Here is a 12,693-nt window from a genome sequence, read left to right on the forward strand (position 1 = left end):
CGCTCACGCTGGCTGCTGGCTACACACGGTAGCCCATGGCAACCCACTGCAGCATGGGCTGCAGCCTACACTGTCGCCAGCGACTCACGGGCAGCCCAGCTCCAAGTTGAGCTGTTGTTCAGCATCTTAGCTGTGAAGGGCAGTGTCACTCGCCCTCATATGTGGGATCCGAACCGGGGCCCTCTGGCATCCCAAGCCAGTTCTTAACCATTGCGCCACTCGGCTGGCCCTGGCCTCTTCTTTATATCCTTATATATGTGGGCTCTGTTCAGCTAATCTTCAAATGATTCTTAAGGTTGATTATTCTATATATTTGTAATTTTGGTGTGATCCTGGGATGCCGTAGCCATAGCGTTTACCTAATCTGCCATCTTCTTCTTCTTCTTCTTCTTCTTCTTCTTCTTCTTTTTAATCATAGTATTTTGTTGCTTTATTTGAATTATACAGCATTGGTGCACATTACAATTTTCATGTTCATTAAAATAACACATTTTATAGATTGGGGACTAAAGGTTCATGCCATTTACTAGACACTTGAAATACAATAGAATATATTGTTACTGTTTTATATATTCATTTTTTTGTGGTGTTAATGTGTACTTTAAAAATATTTTTATTAAAATATAGCTAACATACAATATTACATTAGTTTCAGGTGTACACCATAGTTATCCAACAGTGCCCACCTAGCACTGTACAGAGTTTTTGCCTTTTTATTGATTATATTCCTTATGCTAAAAAAATGATCACCATGGTAAGTCCTGCAACCACCTGATACTGTACCACACTATCATAATATTATTGATCTGTTCCCCTGTTTTTTCAATTAGAGTTGACATTCAATATTATTTTATATTAGTTTCAAGTGTATAGTGAGTAGTTAGATATTTATATAATTTAAGAAGTGATCCCCCTGACTAGTATCACCTGGCACTATACATAGTTATAGCCATATTATAGATTATATTTCTTATACTTTACACCCCTGTGACTATTTCACAACTCCAAATTTGTATTTCTTAATCTCTTCATCTTTTTCACCCTGTCTCCAATCTTCCCATCGATTGCCCTGATAGATTTTGTACCCATCTGACACCATACATAGGTATTACAACATTATTGACTATATTCCTTATGCTATACCCTACATCCCATGACTACTGTGTAACAACCAATTTGTACCTCTTAATACCTTCCCCTTTCCATTCACCTCCAACCCCCTCCCATCTGGCAACCATCAAAATGTTCTCTGTATCTATCTATGCATTTGTTTCTGTTTTTTGTTTGTTTATTTGTTTTGTTCTTCAGGTTTGACTTATAAGTGAAATCATATGACGTTTGTCTTTCATTGTCTGACTTCTTACACTCAGCACAGTACCGTTTAGGTCCATCCATGTTGTTGCAGATGGCAAGATTTCCTTTTTTGTTATGGCTGAGTAGTATTTCATAGTATATATGTAACATCTCTTTATTTTTCACCCATGCAGAGACTCCTAGGTTGCCTTCATGTCTTGGTTTATGTAAATAATGCACAATGAACATATGGATGAGCATGTCCTCTTAAAGTAGCATTTTGGGTTTCTTTGGATAAATACCCAGAAGTGAGATTACTAAGTCCTTCTTTGTTTCTTCTAAAGCCTTTGCTTTAAAATTGATTTTGTCGGTATAAGTATTGCTGCTCTATCTTTTTGTTTGATTGCTTGTTTCCATTTTCATGAAATATCTTTTTCCATCCTTTTTCTTTCAGTCTGTGTATGTCTTTTGATCTGAAGTGTTTCTCTTGTAGGTAGCATATGTAAGGGTCTTGTTTTCTTATCTACTCAGCCCCTCTTATCTTTTGATTGGAGCATTTAATCCATTTCCATTGAAAGTAATTGTTGATAGTTATGTAGTTATTGCGATTTTATTATTCATATTTTTTATTTTTTTCATTTTAAAGAAGTCCCTCTAAAATTCTTTGTAATACTGGTTTGGTGGTAATGAGCTCCTTCAGTTTCTTCTTGTCTGGGAAGCTCTTTATCTGTCATTTGATTCTAAATGATAGCTTTGCTCAAGATTTGAGTAGAGTAATCTTGATTGTAGGTCCTTGCTTTTCATCACTTTGAATATTTGGTGCCGATCCCTTCTGGCCTACAAAGTTTCTGTTGAGAAACCAGATGACAGTCTTATGGGGGTTCCCTTGTAGGTAACTAACTGTTTTTCTCTTGGTTCTTTTAAGATTCTCTCTTTGTCTTAGCCTTGGAATTTTGATTATGATGTGTTTTGGTGTTGGCCTGTTTGGGTTCATCTTGTTTGAGACTCTCTGCACTTCCTGCGCTTGTATATCTATTTCTTTCCTCAGGTTAGAGAATATTTGTCATTATTTCTTCAAATAGGTTTTCAATTTCTTGCTTTCTCTTTTCCTTCTGGTACCCTTATGATCTAAGTGTTGGTATACTTGATGTTGTCCCAGAGGCCTCTTAAACTCTCTTCAATTTTTTTGATTTTTGTTTTTTGTGTTTTGGTTTTTTTTTGCTATTCTGATTGGGTATTTTCTGCTACCTTATCTTCGCTATTGCTGGTTTGATCCCCTGCTTCATCTGATCTACTATTGATTCCCTGTAATGTATTCTTCATTTCCATTATTGTATTCTTTATTTCTGACTGGTTCTTTTCAATGTTTTCTATCTCCATATTTATGCTTCCTATTTCTTTGTTGAAGTTCTCCCTGAGATCATTGAGCATCCTCATAACCAGTTTTTTGAACTCTGCATCTGGTAATTGCTTTTCTTCATTTTGTTTAGTTTTTTTCTGGAGCTTTGTTCTGTTCATTGATTTGGAATATGTTTCTTTGTCTCCCCATTTTGGCTGCCTCCCTGTCTTTGTTTTTATGTATTAGGTAGGGCTGCTATGTCTCCCATCTCAGTAGAGTGGCCTTATGTAGTATGTGTGCTGTGGGGCTCAATGGCATAGTCTTCCTGGTTACTTGAGCCATACACTCCAGGTGTGTCCTTTATGTGGGTTGTGTGCACTCACCTCTTGTAGTTGATCCTTGGTTGCTATTTGCACATCAATGGGAGGGATTGACCAGCTTGCTTGAAGCTGGCCACTGGGGGCACCAACCTCAGGACCACCTTGGAGGGGATCCATTGCAGGTCAAGTTCCGCTGCAGCCTGTGCCCCACCTGGGGCCACTCAGCAGGAGCCATAAAAAAATCTGCAGATGGCTGCCACCCATGCCATGCTTGGAAGTGCCTCAAGAGTCAAAGCTGCAAACCAGAGTCAGCTACTGCTAGTGCCAAGCTTAAGGCTGCTCAGCCAGAGGTACAGGACAAGCTCAAGCCAGATGCTGCTTGTCTGAGCTCTGCAAACATGTGAGGGATCCTAGGAAAGTCTGCATGCAGCATGAGCTAAAGCAGGTGGTTTGTACTAAAAGTCACTGGAAGTGGCTTGGGTGTGCCTGAAATTTGGGCGGGGTGGAATCTCAAATCACTGGGGTGTGGCAAAACAACTGGCAATAGCCAGCTTAATGGAGACTCAGATATGGTGGCCGCCTGTGTCTGCACGCTGGGAAAGGGAAGAGCTTATCAAAGAAACAATGGCCTCCACCAGCTCCTTCCAGGAGATAGCTGTCTCTCCAGTCCCCATCCCAAGCCAGACAACTCAGTTTCCCACCATATGTCTGTGCCACCTTTCCAGTTGCTGTCCAGTGCCGGAGCTCAGAGCCAGTGATTCTGTCAGTGAGTAAGTCCTTGCACAGTTTTTTAAAGAGGAGCAGTGGGATTCTAGCTGCCTTCCATCTCACTCAGTTACAATCTCTGCTGGTTTTCACAATCAGAAATTATGGAGACTTCTCTCTATGGCCCTGGAACCCTGAGTTGGGGAGGGGCTTGGACTCCTTGGTCATCCGAGGATAGGGACCTCCACAGCTGATATATTCCTTCTTATTTTTTAATAGTCACACATGGATGTGGGACCAGACTGTTCTGCGGCTCTGCCCTTCCTACCAGTCTCGAGGTGGCTTCTTCTGTATGTCCCTAATCGTAGGGCTTAAGTTCAGCAAGATTTTAGGTGATTCTCAATGATGGTTGTTTTGTACTTTAGTTGTAATTTTAAAGTGGTCGTGAGAGAAGGTAAGCACAGCATTACCTACTGTGCCGTCTTGACCGAAAACGGCATCATCTTCTATCTTAAAATTTTTAACTTTTAAAAATAACATGTACTTGACAAGCCTCTTAACTTTAACAGCAATTAATTTTTCACTGATAAAATTTTCATAACAGAAAATTAAACAGTTTTAATATTAAAATGGATCATTTGTGGATTAGTAATGAAAAATAAAAGTTTTTTTTCTGAGATCTTAATGGGAATGTTGTAGATTTAAATTAAGAACTCAGTTATACTATTCTATTATAGTAAACAATCAACAGATGACTTAAGTTGTAATATGAAATGCAAAATTTAGTCAGTGCACTAATACCAGTAGGGAATTTTAAAAGTTTTAAAGATGCTCACAGATTAGTCTATCAGTGAGCTGTATGTAGACTGAAAGACAGCTCCTTTTTTAAAAGCACAGATTTATTTAGATGGAATAGATCAACATGTCTTTGATTATTGACAAATTCCCTTTTCATAAGTTAATGAGTCATATATATTCTACACTCTTTGAAGAAGCCACTTTTCTTCTATCCATCAAAAATTATCAAAGTATGAGTATACCGATTTTGTTAAAATAAGACACTTTACTGCCATCTTCTGGAAAATTGTTTTAATAATTACGCAAATTGCCTTCTGTAAAGTGTACAAAAATCCACAATAGTAAAGATATCTCTATGTCATCAGCTCCCCCCATGTATGTGGTGTCTTTGTGCTGTGCACAGTTTGAAAAACTGTACATCCTGCTCTTAGTTACCTTCTACATTCAGTCATATGGATTTTTCTGGATACCTTCCTTGTCAAAAGGGTGACTCTGAAGAGGATCCTGAGTTTTCCCTCTGCTTAATAATAGCAGAAAAGATGGTGAGAGAGAAGCATGGGGATTTATTTCTTTCCAGATTTGTAGATAGGACATGGGTAGTTTGTAGAGAGGAAGTAGGCAGATACCTCTATGTTCTTGAGTTATCATATCTATCCTTGCACATTCTAAAACTAACCTCTCACCAAGCCTTGGTTTCAAGGAAGAGGTTGTGAAGAGGATAAAATAGGAGAACCCAAATGCCTACTTTTCCCACCTTTTCCATCTCCCTCTTTCTCTTTCCTTCCTATACTCTCTTATTCCTCTACTTCATATCTTACCTTTTCTAACTGCCAAGTCTTAAATGCTGACAGTTTTCCTTCCATACCATGAGAGATCTAGTACTTGTGGCTGAGCCTTGAACTGAGAGCTAAAGGAATCCAGTGGACCTTTCTAGCCCTTGGCTAGAAAGGCCCATAACTGCCTCTCCTGTACAGAACTGCAATGGCAAGGGAGGATATTGATTTTGTGGGGTACAGCCTCAGAAGAAAACCAGAGAGCATCAGGTAGTGTTTTTCCTGCTTAATGGCTTTGAGGGACAAATTATGTCCTCTTATTTTAAAAGGGAAAAATCACACTGATTTGATTTTAGTTCTTGATCAAGACCATCTGGACTTTGCCCTTAAATCATCATAAGCTTTAAAAGAATTTCTAAGTAACTGGCTACTCTAAATTGCTCACCAGAAAACTATGAGAACTTTTAAACCACAGGATGGCCATCAAGTCTGGAAACATAGATACTATTATTTTGTCAAATGAAATATGATATCAGTAAAGCATTTAGTATATATTCAACTCTTGTATTAGTTTCCTACTGCTGCTATAACAAGCTACTCACAAACTCAGTGGCTTAAAACAACACAAATTTATTATCTTATAGTTCTGGAGGTCAAAATCAAGTCCACAGCAGGGCTGAGTTTCTTTTGGAGGCTCTAGGGCAGAATTTGTTCTTTCATTTTCCAGCTTCTTGAGGCCCACTGCATTTCTTGGCTCATGACCCCTTCCCTGTATTTTCAGAGTGCATTACTCTAATGTCTGTTTCCATCTCACATCTCCTCTAACTTTGACCTTCCTGCTTCCCTATGACTAGGATCCTTGTGAGGTCATTGGGCCTACCTCGATAATTAATTAATCCAAGAGAATCTCCTCATCTCAGAATCCTTAAAGTAGTCACATCTGCAAAGTCCTTTTTTGCCATGTAATTTAACAGCTTCAGGTTCTGGTTTTAAAACATGGGCATCTGTGAGGGGGTGAGATGGGGTGGTGGTGGCTTTATTTGGTCTTTCACACCTATATTTCCAGACTCAATGGTTACTCTGGTATTTAACTAAAATTGGTACGTTTAGGAACTACTAGGCTTGTTGATAGATGCTAAGCATGCAATGATATGATGACATGCTTTCTGAATTTATCAGATGTTAGTATGATAGGCATGGAGCCTGACAAACTTGAGGAAGAGAGTCACAGAGTAACAATCCATAACTTATTACAAGCAGCTATGCTCCTGTCCGTGATGTGTGTTGTCCAGACTCTAGGGCTGCGGACTAGCTTTTCCTCAAGAAACAGAGTGGGGCTGGTTGTTCCTGCTGTCATGGAGACAAAAACTGGTGCTCCATGCAGACCCCCAACTGTCTCTCTTTTCTATTTATGCCACCCCCTGCCTCCTTTATAGGGCTTTGCTCCTAAAACCCAGTGTGCTTTGCCATGCTCTTCTTCAGCAGACTGCTTCAGGCTGACCCCAGAGAGCCTGGGAATTTACACCACCCCTTCCCTGCACAGCCCTTGACTGCTGACCAGCAGATAAGTGTGGATGGGAGCAAGGCTGCGAACTCCCTGCAGGTGGGGCTGACCCTCTGTTCTTGGCTTGAGCTCTAACCTTCCTGGCCGTATGGTCTCCCCGAGCCTTTCCCTTAGACATCACTTTCCATGAACCAGCCTTTCAGGGTCTGCTTGTGGGAAACCCCACCTTGAACACTCTCTGAATGAAACCTTTAAAACAACACAAAAGGAGCCAGGACAGATATATGTATCTTAGAGAGAGAGTAAAACTGGACTGTTGTCTAATTGCAATAATTCATCTCGAGCAGCACTGTACTTTTCAATCTTTCAGTAGCCACTTAAAAAAAAGTAGAAAGAAACTGGTGGAACTTATTTTAATAATATATTTTCTTTAACCCAATATATTAAAAATTGCATCATTTCAATGTGCCATCAGTATAAACATTAATGACAATTGTATATATGATCTTTCCTACCAAGTCTTTGAAATCCCGTCTTTTACACTCACACCACATCTCAGTTCAAACTAAGGGTGTTTTGAGGGCTCAATAGCCACACGTGGCTGTGGCTACTGTATTGGACTGCACAATTCTAGAGCATGACTATGTCAATTAGAAGAACATTTGTAAAATTAACAAGGAGAGCAGAATTATGAAGGGAAAACCTGCACAACTGTCTGTGGGGCAGGAGTGGAAAGGCATCTTTGCCACAGATTGCCCCATTCTCTTCCTGCTGGGATGCATGGAGCTCTTCCAGGACCTTAATCACAGCCCCTACTCACAGCCAGGACCTTATTCACAGCCCCTTCCCATTCTCAATGGATTTACTTTGCAGAGTGTGCAGTAGGGGAGAGGCTGGCCTGCTCATAACACCTTCAGATATTAGGTCCCTGGGACTGTCCCCATGCTAGTGAACAAATAGCATCACTCTGGCATTTGGTTTTATTTGTGAGTAATCTGAGCCTGTCCTTGAGAGTGCATCTATATTTGGTATTAGATGAAATCAGGCTTCTGATCCTGCAAGGAAGAAAGACAAAGCCTTGCCCAAGAGGGAATGTGAGTGTGCAGGACTCTGCTGACCTTTTCATTGGTAAATGCATCCACTCATCTGTCCTGCCCCCAGCCTCACCCTGGGCTATTCTATATGTATATGGACTTATTAATTTCTACTGTAGCCTCACAGGTTAATGTCCTTGGTTTTCAAGCCCTTCAGGATTGATTCCTTATTTACTTTTCAAGCCTCATCTTTCTTCCTTCCTCTCTTACCTCTGAACCTTTACATGCGCTTGGAAAACTCTTCTCCTTTTTCCCTGCCCTGCAACTCTAAGCCCTTTTATTTTTTTTTAAAGCATAGGCATAAGCTGATCTAAATCCCTAAATGTTTTTATTTCTATATTAGAAATAAGATAAAAATATTATCATCTTTTAAATTGTTAACAAATGCCTCTAGCTTCCAACAATTTCTGTAGTGAATATGTTTTTGGTAATCTAAAATAGTTTTTGGAAGTAAAATGAAGAAAACTTTTGGCAACATTCATGTTAATTCTGAAGTAAAGAAAAATCTGTTGACATTTGTATTTAGTGGTTTGTAGATCAAAACATGAAATGGCATACTGCAGGACAGATTGAAATACTCTGACATCAGAAGGCCTGTATACAGCTTTATCAGCAGAAGGCATCGGGCTCAAGACCCATGAGAAATTAGACCAAAGGAAGCCATGTTCTGGGAAAGTAAAAGCAATTACTGTAAACCAGATATGAACTCCCACATGAACCAGAATTAAGTAAGTCATTAAGTACACCCACTCCTTTTCGGCTGCAACTTTCCCCCAGCTCTTACCCATGGTCACTGTGGCACTCACCTGGACAGTGCCAGTGAAAATTTTGCAACCAATGACAATGTGACCTGAAGGTTTTATATTGTCATATTTTATAAATATATTTTATATATTTATAATATATATATATTTTAGAAATTTTTATAAATTTTATATTATATTTTATATTTATATTTATTGGCCAGGATAAATTACTAAGGTCTCTAATATTTTCAGACTGATGCAAACTAGATGGGTGATTCCAGTTTTAAAAAAAATCTGGAGATTTGTATTGATTGATTTAAATCTAACATCCCACTGTTTTGAGGCAGTGAATGCCTTGGATGAGGAAGCCTCAGGGTACCTTGAATGCCAGCTCAAGACCCTCCCAGGCAGTGTTGGAAAGATGGTAGGAGCTTCGTAAATACGTGGTGGCTGGACAACTGTTCTCCCAAACTACACCCATTTAAGGACCCGCAGTTGACACAGGCCACATGCAGAGCTGGTGCAGCATTAAGACAAGGAAGAATGAAATCCAGCAAAGACTGAGACCCTGTAAATCCTGTGGCAGCCTAGGCAGGCCCCAGCAAAAGTATACCAAGTAAACTAGAAGTAAAGCGATAAAAAGGACAGAAGCACACTTTTACTAAGGAGCACATTTTCAGGCAACATCAACAAACAAGTAGAAAAATGAACCAGCAGAACCTTTGAAAAGGGGAATTAAATTTGTTGCACAAATGGACCCAGGATCTCCATTAACTCCCAAGGTCTCAAGGTCTCAGACATCTACATCTGTGAGTCTACAGTGGGATGGTTTCAGCCGTTGTTTCTTTCCTTTATTACCTTTCTCATTTCAGTAGTTCTTATTATTTTTAATCAATGTAACACATTCATTATAACAAATACTGAAAAAATATTTTTAATTATTCTTAATTAGTGGCACAAATAGTCTGAGTGACAAATACTCAAAGAGAGATGGAGAAATGGAAGAAGGTAGGGGGAAGAGATAGAGATAGAGATAGAGAAAGAGAGAGGAAGAGACTGATTTATTTAGTATTTCTGGATTTATCTGCTGTAGACAGTATCTATTAACTGTCAGTCATAGAAATGAGAGTTTAGTGATCTAAAACCTTCTCTACTTTACTTTTCCTCTTCTCATCCTCTTTTTATCACACTTTTTTGGTTAAAATGTACTAACCAAATTTAGTTAAATTATACTACTATTTTTGGTGTCATTGCCTGTCATGGTTCTGTCTTTTCCTTGATCATCCCTGAAATCCTTGAACTCATCACACTTGGGTAGGTCTTTTTTTCATTTATTTTACTAGTATTCAGTGGACTCTCTCTGGGAACTAGCTCTTCATACACTGTTATGGTATTTGGATGTGGTTTTTAAATCCATTCAGTCATAAAACCTTTTTTTTTCTCCTACAATTAAAGAACAATATTAAATATCAACATATCAAAATGTTCTTTGACCAAGCTATTTACACTAAATTTAGTCTTAAAGAGCCTTCTTTTTTACCATTCACATTAGAAATCATCCTACCAAGCCCTAAAGTGAGAGGTTCACAATATTTAAGAGTCTATCTATATTGCTGCACTACAGCACTTGAATAAACTGCTTGAAATCATAAAACTGGGCTTATTGGGATTATCAGTTTATGCAGAAACTTGTTTGAAAATCTCATTCCTTTTTGTCAATAGCCAGCCAAGTACAGATAAGCAAAGGAGAGTAGACACTGTTTGTTTCAGTGCATGGGATTTAAATGCATTCCCCTGAAGAATGGTGACTATGGGAGGGCTTTATCCATTGCCTGCAGCCCATAGAACACAGCCTGATAATGTTCCATCAGTCAAGATTTTGATGCATATTTTCCAGTCTATAGCATGACCCACATTACAATAGTTACCTCAAAAAGGACATCTGCTCTTGATGCATCAGTTTTCCATGATAAACAAAATAAAATGCTATCAAACAATTACCCTTCATAGATGTATCATGTCTGTATAGCTAAGCTCTGATTCACCCTCTGCTCATGAATAGTTTGTCCAACAGTTGAGCATAGTATCTTCCAGTAGGGACATGGAATAGTAGTTGCTTTCCTATTTCTTTTTTCAGAACAATAAATACCTTTATTACATGAGCTAAGCTAAGAGGGAGGATGATTTATTTGCTTTTCCAGGCCTTGATTTTCCTCAGGTAGAACTACAGCTCCTTGCCTTCTACACATAACCATCTGTTTGGCCACTTTGGCCTGGTCTTAAAGAGATGCAAGCAAGAAGCTTGTTCTGCTGGAACTGCTCCTCTAGAAGGCTGCTGATTTTGGCATTCTTTCTCCTTTCATCATATTTCTTCTGAATTTTCTTTGATCTTTTTTTTTTGTTGTTGTTTAAAATCTCTTCCTCCTCAGGAGTGAACTTGGCCCTTCTTGAGGCCCAGGGGCAGCACATAGTGGGACTCGGACGCTGTCCATACGGTGTTCTGTCAATGAGCATGATACAGTTCTTTACTAGAGTCTTGGTGCAGACCAGTTTGTTGTTGGAAGCATTGTAGGCAACATCAACAATCCCTGTTTTGCATGTACAACACTCTGAGCCCCAGGAGAAGTTCCCCACGTTCAGCCTCAATGCACGGTGCTTCTTGTTGCCTCCCTGCACATGGACTGTGCATGCGGCGAGTGCCAATCTTCGTGTTGGCAGCAGGGTGTCTCAGCTCAGATTTTTGTTTCTTGTGGTAGGGCTTTCTCTTGCCCTGGTCTTGCGGCGCTTCTGCCAACTGTCCTGAGAGATGCCCATGGCTCAGTGCCGGCTGCAAAGAGCTGCTTTTCTATGTTACACACCATTGACACCATGTTACCCTCTACTGCATCCTTTGACAAAGGGAGATTCCAAGTAGTTTTTCTTTCTCCTTCTGAGCATAACTTTTGTCACTAACTTAAGCACTACTTTCTTTTTCAGGAATCCAGTGGTTCACACTTACTTTTGCTATGAGGGATGCAACTTTAAGTGCAGTTTCTGTTGTTTTAGTTTTTTTTACTTTACATAAACACTAGAACTTATTTTTACTAGAAATCATTATATTGAGCTTTTTCTAAGGGAGCTTACTAAGTTCTCCAAAGGGATCACAGGGCCTTAAAAATGATGCAACAGCTTCAAGTGTTTCTTGCTTTTCTTTGGCAAAGTTGATAGTAGACAGCGCGCTACTCATTTGCACTCTCAATTGTTGGCCTGTAAAGCAGAATTATTGCAGTTGGAGACTCTCTTACTTCTAGCACATGCAAATTCACATTTCATATTCTCACTGAAGTCATGCTCTACATATGTTTTGAGACACTATCCTGAGTTATGTTAGCACTATTACTTTCAATACTAGTTCTATATTAGATGAGGCACTTTTTTAAAGATTTTTTTTTAATTGGGGAATTGGGGGAAGGGAACAGTGTTGGAGAATCGGGGAAGGGGAGCAGACAAGTTGCTGTCCTTTTTGTTCTTCAGTCTAGTTGTGGAGGACGTTGCTTCACTGGCCTATGTTGGTATTATCATTGCACTCTTCCTGGGTGAGGCAGTCGCTCACCGGACATTGGACAGCCACTCATGGCAGCTCATGCTTGCTGCCAGCCATAGATGAGCCACTTTTCAACCACTACTTCACATTCATGAATTGTAGATGTAAGAAACAACTGAAATAACAGAAAGTATCAATTTAATGATCAGAAATGACCAAAATAACAACGGACTCTGTTATCAAAGACAAGCTATAAACTGATAGCTGAAATGACCAACCAACAGTCCTTGTAGCCAAGTGATTGTTTAGAATGTGTAATTTCTTTGAAAATTATAATTAATTTTAAATTCAAAATTTAAATGTATATAAACAAATCCTAACTTCTATTTTGTGCCCCCAAACTGTCAAGCTGCCCAGAAGTAACTGGCAGATCAGCAGGGGCTGTTGGCAATCAAACGGCTACATGTTGAGAGATGCTACATTTATATCAAAGTACAAATCTGTCCAGCATTAAGCCTCCCTCATTCCTCTGCTGTGGAGCCTGCAACTTCCTTGGACATGCCATCCAGCCTTTTTAGCAGGGACTCAAAGGCCCTGA

General features: G+C 39.4%; 1 pseudogene; it reads right to left on the reverse strand.

Moving 5' to 3' along the window:
* Window positions 1–10,757: 10,757 nt before the first annotated feature.
* Window positions 10,758–11,386, reverse strand: LOC109386613 (40S ribosomal protein S8 pseudogene; annotated as a pseudogene).
* Window positions 11,387–12,693: the final 1,307 nt, after the last annotated feature.

Source organism: Hipposideros armiger, unplaced genomic scaffold, assembly GCF_001890085.2.
Source record: "Hipposideros armiger isolate ML-2016 unplaced genomic scaffold, ASM189008v1 scaffold_136, whole genome shotgun sequence".
Classification (NCBI taxonomy): Eukaryota; Metazoa; Chordata; class Mammalia; order Chiroptera; family Hipposideridae; genus Hipposideros; species Hipposideros armiger.